The sequence below is a fragment of the Pan paniscus genome, chromosome 14, assembly GCF_029289425.2.
Source record: "Pan paniscus chromosome 14, NHGRI_mPanPan1-v2.0_pri, whole genome shotgun sequence".
In the NCBI taxonomy this organism is placed as follows: Eukaryota; Metazoa; Chordata; class Mammalia; order Primates; family Hominidae; genus Pan; species Pan paniscus.
Genome location: NC_073263.2, coordinates 2,763,408 through 2,771,984, shown reverse-complemented (window position 1 = coordinate 2,771,984; position 8,577 = coordinate 2,763,408). Strand labels below are relative to the sequence as shown.

Here is an 8,577-nt window from a genome sequence, read left to right as displayed (position 1 = left end):
TCTCTCTCTGCCTGTCTCTCTCCCTTCCTGTCTCTGTTTCTCTCTCTTTCTGTTTCTCTCTGTCTCTGACCATCTGTGTCTTTCTCCGTCTGTCTCTTTATCTGTCTCTCTCTCTCTCTTTTTCTGTCTTTCCCTCTTTGTGTATCGTTGTCTCTCTCTGTCTGTCTCTGTCTCTGTCTCTCTGTCTCTGTCTCTCTGTCTCTCTGTCTCTCTCTCTCTCTGTCTGTCTGTCTGTCTCGGTCTCTGGCTCTGGCTCTCGCTATCTCCCGCCCTCTCTTTTTTTTGCAAAATAAGCTCAAGTACATCTAATCTAATCCCTCACCAAGGCCCGAATTCTTAACTTCTGACATCCCAGATTTGATCTCCCTACAGAATGCTGTACAGAACTGGCGAGTTGATTTCTGGACTTGGATACCTCATAGAAACTACATAGGAATAAAGATCCAATCCTAAAATCTGGTGTGGCTTCTCCCTCGACTGTCTCGAAAAATCGTACCTCTGTTCCCCTAGGATGCCGGAAGAGTTTTCTCAATGTGCATCTGCCCGTGTCCTAAGTGATCTGTGACCGAGCCCTGTCCGTTCTGTCTCCAATATGTATGTGCAAACACTTCTCTCCATTTCCACAACTACCCACGGCCCCTTGTGGAACCACTGGCTCTTCGAAAAAAATCCCAGAAGTGGTTTTGGCTTTTTGGCTAGGAGGCCTAAGCCTGCTGAGAACTTTCCTGCCCAGGATCCTGTGTGAACAAAAGTGCCTCTGCTGGGAGCTGGGATCGTCGGGACCATGCTTGCTAGCGCTGGATGAGTCTCTGGAAGGACGCACGGGACTCCGCAAAGCTGACCTGTCCCACCGAGGTCAAATGGATACCTCTGCATTGGCCCGAGGCCTCCAAAGTACATCACCGTCACCAACCGTCACCGTCAGCATCCTTGTGAGCCTGCCCAAGACCCCGCCTCCGGGGAGACTCTTGGGAGCCCGGCCTTCATCGGCTAAAGTCCAAAGGGATGGTGACTTCCACCCACAAGGTCCCCACTGAACGGCGAAGATGTGGAGCGTAGGTCAGAGAGGGGACCAGGAGGGGAGACGTCCTGACCGGCGATGAGTTCCCTAGGCTCTGGCCACCCCACCCACGCCCCACGTCCCACGTCCCGGGCACCCGCGGGACACCGCCGCTTGATCCCCTCCTCTGTCCACAGCCGGCCCCACCCCACCACGCAACCCACGCACACACGCTGGAGGTTCCAAAAGCACACGGTGTGAATAGAGCCTGACGGAGCGAGAGCCCATTTCACGAGGTGGGAGGGGTGGGGGTGGGGTGGGTTGGGGGTTGTGGGGTCTGTGGAGAGCCCGATTCTCCCTCTTGGGTGGCTACAGGCTAGAAATGAATATCGCTTCTTGGGCGGAGGGGCTTCCTTAGGCCATCACCGCTTGCGGGACTACCTCTCAAACCCTCCCTTGAGGCCACAAAATAGATTCCACCCCACCCATCGACGTTTCCCCCCGGGTGCTGGATGTATCCTGTCAAGAGACCTGAGCCTGACACCATCGAATTAAACACCTTTACTGGCTTGGTGGGTTTGTTTGTTTCTGAGATGGAGTCTTGCTCTGTCCCCCAGGCTGGAGTGCAGCGGCGTGATCTCAGCTCACTGGAACCTCTGCCTCCTGGGTTCAAGTGATTCTCCTGTCTCAGCGCCACCATGGCCGGCTCATTTTTTTTTTTTTTTTTTTTTTTTTTTTTTTAGTAGACACGGGGTTTCACCCTCTTTCATTGGTTTTCACTGGAGATTCCAGATTCGAGCCACACCTCATTCTGTGCCACAGAGAGACTTCTTCTTCTTCTTCTTCTTCTTTTTTTTTTAAGTGCAACGCAACGTGTCTGCCTTATTTGAGTGGCTTCCTATATCATTATAATTGTGTTATAGATGAAGAAAAGGTATTAAACACTGTGCTAATGATAGCGAAAGTGAAGACAAAAGAAAGGCTATCCATTTTGTGGTTAGAATAAAGTTGCTCAGTATTTAGAGCTACCTAAATACGTCAGCATTTACACTCTTCCTAGTCAAAGCTGGCCGATCTGAATAATCCTCCTTTAAACACAATTTTTGATAGGGTTAAGATTTTTTTAAGAATGCGACTCCTGCAAAAGAGCTGAACAGACAATACACATTTAAAAACATCACAACACAAGGATCAACCAGACTTGGGAAAAAAATCGAAAACGACACAAGTCTTATGAAGAACTGAGTTCTTAAAATAGGACGGAGAACATAGCCATCGGAAGAGAAGGCAGTATTGGCAAGTTGATTGTTGCGTTGGTCAGCAGTAGCTGGCACTATCTTTTTGGCCATCTTTCGGGCCATGTAACTACTACAGCAAAATGAGATATGATCCATTCAACAACATATTCGCAAATCAAAAAATGTTTCCGTAATATAATGCTTCAGATTTAGAAGCAAATCAAATGATAGAACTCCACTGCTGTAATAAGTCACCCCAAAGACCACCGTATCTGACAGAATAACTACCACAGGGTTATGACTTCAGAATTATACTTTCTCTTGATATTTACTTATGTATGTATTTATTTTTTTTAATGTATTTCTCTTGAGACGGCGTCTCGCTCTGTCGCCCAGGCTGGAGTGCAATGGTGTGATCTCGGCTCACTGCAACCGCCACCTCTCCGGGTTCAAGCGATTCTCCTGCCTCAGCCTCCCGAGTAGCTGGGACTACAGGTGCCCACCACCACGCCCAGCTAATCTTCATACTTTTAATAGAGACGGGGTTTCACCGTGTTGGCCCGGATGGTCTCGATCTCTTGACCTCGTGACCCGCCCGCCTCGGCCTCCCAAAGTGCTGGGATGACAGGCGTGAGCCACGGCGCCCGGCCTTCTCTTGACGTTTAAACTATGAAGTCAGTCCAGAAAAATGCAATAAATGTCAACGGTGAGTATGCTGTTGAGGCAGAGGTAGGACCACACTTTTTCATGTCTGATTCAGTTGATCACAATAGGACCTAGGTAGTAATTTCCTATGTGCCCACTTATACACGAGTACAAAAGAGTAAAACAGAGAGACCGCTACATTAAAGGGCACGTGAAGTTCTTCATAGTAACTCCGTAAACTGGAACACTGTCAAAAAGCAGCAGCTCGTGAGTTGTTTCCATCTATTTTTCTATTCTCCAATAAGTGAACTATGCTATTCCTTTCCAATCTCCCAAGCGCTCCTTGTCCCCATCACCACTTCGGTGCTCGAAGAAAAAGTCACAAATCCAGTCACACAACTAAAGAAACACATACACGAACCAAAGACAACTACAGCGTCTGCAAAAGTTTGCTAGAAGACTGAAACTGTTGAGTATAAGGATCTGGTATTCTATGATCATGAGTTCATTTCAGAGTTTGTTCAAGACATACGTTTCATAAGGAAACATCTTAGTTAGAAGTTATTCAGCACTATGTACCATCCCTAAGTATTTTTAACCAAATTCGTGACAATAAAGAGCTATCTAACCAGAAAAACTAGCGAGTACCGGCGCCATCCATAGGGCTTTGTCTTTACACTTCATTACCACTTACCATGCCTTACAATGTCTGGGATTGACCCTGATAGCATTTCGAAAACAAGCTGATGCTTTGTCCAGTTCTTCAGTGAAGACAAGCTCACGCCCTAATGCACTATAGGCATAAGCATCATTTGGATCCACTTCGAGAGTTCTCTGGAAGAATTGAATCGCAATATCGTGTTCCCGTTGCAGACCGAAACAGTTCCCTGCAGCACACCAGGCCTCTGGCTGGCGAAGTTTTATCCCTGTCTGTGAAGTCTTTGGACAGAACTGAAAGAGCAACATCTTTCGGAGGATGCCAAAGTGTTGTAGAGTAGATCTCCATGCCTTCGACTCTGTAATTCTCAATCCTTCTAACCTCTGAGAATTTTCTTTCAGCTTGCGTGGACTCTGAAAGTTTAAAATAGGCCCTTCCAATTTGGCACAGTACCCAACCGGTATTGCGGTGGTGAGAAGCTAGATGGCTCAAGATACTGACAGCTTCTTTGCCGTGGTGAGAACACAAAGCTAAATAACCCTTTCCCCCTTTCACGAGGAAGGCTCATCAAGCCTTCCGCTGCTGCTTTTTGTAGATTAAAAGCCTGAATCTGAGGCGCGATTGCGGCTATTTTCCCTTCTGGAGTGACGGAAGAGTCCAATGTTGTCACTTCCATGGCTATCACTTATGTTCGGTGGAGTTATTCCTCCTTTATTAGCTTTACTTTTTGTTTTTCTGTTTGGGATTTTAGGTGGAAACTTCCCTTTTAATTTTCTCCTATTCTCCTCGGTTGTGGAGCTGTCACTAGTCAAGAGTCGTGAATTTCTTCGAGGCGGTGCGTTTGGGGGAGATGCCATAGTGGGGCTCAATACCTGAGGTGTTGCCCTTGTCGGCGCACCAGAACTTTGTGTTTTTGCGAGAATTGGGGTTACCTTTCGGCTCTTTCCCCTCTGCGAGAAGACAGACTGTGTTCCGGTTTGGCCGATTCCGGCAACAGACTTTTTTGAAGGGGCTCCGGTGGATGGCACGTCAATGACAGAAGGTGTCTAATACCAGTGCAGTTTTGTCCATAGGATCCGTCTCCGGGACTTGGGGCTTCTAATGGCAAAATGCCAACACTTGGGGCTCATGGACTAACTGCTGCTGGTCCTCCTAATACACTTCGACCAGTTTTTGGTTTATGTTGAACCTGTTTAGATCATATGGAAGTTCCTGTTCCCAGTGGGACAGTATCAGGTGAAAGGACGGCTGAATCGATAGAAGACACTGGGGAGTCTGTATTCAAGGAGTACTTTGAATTGGAAGATTCTCAATTCAATCCGTTTAATTCAACGGTGTCCTGGGGTGTTTCCGTAAGAACGGTCTCAGGCTGTCTGTGACATAAGCTAGGACGAGGTCCCAGTGTTTTGGCACAACACTTGGACAGGCAGTTGCTAAAGCTCTCTAGAGATGTGAATCAAAATGTTTGGTCAGGATCTGGCTTTTCCCCCCTATTTCACATCATGATTCAAAGGGACACCAGAGGAAAGGATTTCAACGGAGGCTCTTTTGGTCACATTCTGACCCTTTGGTAAGCCGATCTGTCTTGCAATATACATGTCCCAACGATGGAAGGGGAAAGCGAGCTGAATCAGCAAACTCAGGAACAATAATATCATCATGGCTTCTCTGCTTAGGAAACACTCCACCCGATAAGATTTGATCCCCTTCTGCAAGCTTGCTGAGATCAACACAACATTTCGCAAGCAGGTATTTGCATTGCGGTGTAGTACCACTGTGTCCTTTCAAGAGTCTATATGTTTTATAGGCCTTTCCTGAGCGGTAAGAAGAGGTTGCCAGTAAAAACAAGGCTTCTTCTGAGTGTACTTCTGCATAGAGGCGTTCTGCGAGGAAAACCGCACCTCGGTAGGCATAGTGGCTTAGTGCTTGCCATATAGCAGCCTGGACGGGTCCCTGCAGCACCGCCATCCTCGAGGCTCAGGCCCACTTTCTGCAGTGCCTCAGGCACCGCCCCCCCCCCACCCCCCCCACCCCCATAGCGGCTCCGGCCCGGCCAGCCCCGGCTCATTTAAAGTCACCAGCGACCGTTACCGACCGTTACCGTGGGATGGGGGAGTCCGAGCCAGAATGACTTCTTTATCCTGCCGACTCTGGAAAGCCCGGCCCCTTGTGATCCATTGCAAACCGAGAGTCACCTCGTGTTTAGAACACGGATCCACTCCCAAGTTCAGTGGGGGGATGTGAGGGATGTGGCAGGTAGGACGAAGGACTCTCTTCCTTCTGATTCGGTCTGCACAGTGGGGCCTAGGGCTGGAGCTCTCTCTGTGCGGACCGCTGACTCCCTCTACCTTGGGTTCCATCGGCCCCACCCTGGAACGCGGGCCTTGGCAGATTCTGGCCCTTCCTGGCCCTTCAGTCGCTGTCAGAAACCCCATCTCGTGCTCGGATGCCCCGAGTGACTGTGGCTCGCACCTCTCCGGAAACATGGGAAATCTCTCCTCTACGCGCGGCCACCTGAAACCACAGGAGCTCGGGACACACGTGCTTTCGGGAGAGAATGCTGAGAGTCTCTTGCCGACTCTCTCTTGACTTGAGTTCTTCGTGGGTGCGTGGTTAAGACGCAGTGAGACCAGATGTATTAACTCAGGCCGGGTGCTGGTGGCTCGCGCCTGTAACCCCAGCACTTTGGGAGGCCGAGGCCGTAGGATCCCTCGAGGAATCGCCTAACCCTGGGGAGGTTGAGGCTGCAGTGAGTGAGCCATAATTGTGTCACTGCGCTCCAGTCTGGGCGAAAGACAGAATGAGGCCCTGCCACAGGCAGGCAGGCAGGCAGGCAGGCAGGCAGGCAGGCGGGCGGGCAGGCAGGCAGGCAGAAAGACAACAGCTGTATTATGTTCTTGTCAGGGTAGGAAGCAAAAATAACAGAATACAGCCCTTATTTTTTTTTTCCCCTTCGGACGGAGTTTCACTCTTGGTGCCCACGCTGGAGTGCAGTGGCACCATCTCGGCTCACCGCAACCTCCACCTCTCGCGTTCAAACGATTCTCCTGCCTCAGCCTCCTGAGTAGCTGGGATTACAGGCAGGGGCCACCACACCCGGCTGATTTTGTATTGTTAGTAGAGACGGCATTTCTCCATGTGGGTCAGGCTGGTCTCGAACTGGCGACCCCAGTGGATCTGCCCGCCTCGGCCTCCCAAAGTGCTGGGGTGACAGGCGTGAGCCATCGTCACCGGCCGGCTACGTTTTTTGTTTTTTTTTTTTTTTTTTAATTATTTTACTTTTTTTTAGTTTTCAATTTTAATCTATTTATTTACTTATTTACATTTATTTATTATTTATGTATTTACTTATTTATTTATTTTCGAGACAGACTCTCGCTCTGTTGCCAGACTGGAGTGCAGCGGCGCGATTTCGGCTCACTGCAAGCTCTGCCTCCCGGGTTCACGCCATTCTCCTGCCTCAGCCTCCCAAGTAGCCGGGACTACAGGCGCCCACCACTGTGCCTGGCTGACTTTTTGTATTTTGAGTAGAGATGGGGTTTCACTGTGGTAGCCAGGATGGTCTCGATCTCCTGACCCTGTGATCCGTCCACCTCGGCCTCCCAAAGTGCTGGGATGACAGGCGTGAGCCACCGCCCCCGGCCTATTTATCTATTTATTAACTTTGAGTCCAGGTTATGAAACCAGTTAGTTTTTGTAATTTTTTTTTTTTTTTTTTTTTTTTTTTTTGAGACGAGGTTTCACCGTGTTGCCAAGGCTTGGGCCGAGGGATCCACCGGCCCTCGGCCTCCCAAAAGTGCGGGGATGACAGGCGCGAGCCTACGGCGCCCGGACCCCCCCTTCCCCCCTCCCCCGCTTGTCTTCCCGACAGACAGTTTCACGGCAGAGCGTTTGGCTGGCGTGCTTAAATTCATTCTAAATAGAAATTTGGGACGTCAGCTTCTGGCCTCACGGACTCTGAGCTGAGGAGTCCCCTGGTCTGTCTATCACAGGACCGTACACGTAAGGAGGAGAAAAATCGTAACGTTCAAAGTCAGTCATTTTGTGATACAGAAATGCACAGATTCACCCAAAACACAGAAACCAGTCTTTTAGAAATGGCCTTAGTCCTGCTGTCCGTGCCAGTGATTCTTTTCAGTTTGGACCTTGACTGAGAGAATTCCCAGTCGGTCTCTCGTCTCTGGACGAAGTTCCAGATGATCCGATGGGTGGGGGACTTAGGCTGCGTCCCCCCAGGAGCCCTGGTCGATTAGTTGTGGGGATCGCTTTGGAGGGCGCGGTGACCCACTGTGCTGTGGGAGCCTCCATCCTTCCCCCCACCCCGTCCCCAGGGGATCCCAATTCATTCCGGGCTGACACTCTCACTGGCAGACGTCGGGCATCACCTAGCGGTCACTGTGACTCTGAAAACGGAGGCCTCACAGAGGAAGGGAGCACCAGGCCGCCTGCGCACAGCCTGGGGCAACTGTGTCTTCTCCACCGCCCCCGCCCCCACCTCCATGTTCCTCCCTCCTTTGTTGCCTAGGAAACCGCCACTTTGACGACTGGGTCTGATTGACCTTTGATCAGGCAAAAACGAACAAACAAATAAATAAATAAAATAACACAAAAGTAACTAACTAAATAAAATAAGTCAATACAATCCATTGCAATGCAATAAAATACCATACGATACGATAGGATAGGATAGGATAGGATACGATACGATACGATACAATACAATACAATACAATACAATACAATACAATACAATAGGCCAGGCGCGGTGGCTCATGCCTGTCATCCCATCACTTTGGGAGGCCGAGGTGGACGCATCACCTGAAGTCGGGAGTTGGAGACAAGCCCGACCAACATGGAGAAATCCCGTCTCAATTGAAAATACAAAACTAGCCGGGCGCGGTGGCACATGCCTATAATCCCAGCTGCTAGGAAGGCTGAGGCAGGAGAATCGCTTGAACCTGGGAAGCGGAGGGTGCGGTGAGCCGAGATTGCGCCATCGCACTCCAGTCTGAGCAAAAAGAGCGAAACTCCGTCTC

General features: G+C 49.8%; 1 pseudogene; it reads right to left on the bottom strand.

Annotated features, from left to right (window-relative positions):
* Positions 1-1,681: 1,681 nt before the first annotated feature.
* Positions 1,682-8,571, bottom strand: LOC134728826 (cell division cycle protein 27 homolog; annotated as a pseudogene).
* Positions 8,572-8,577: the final 6 nt, after the last annotated feature.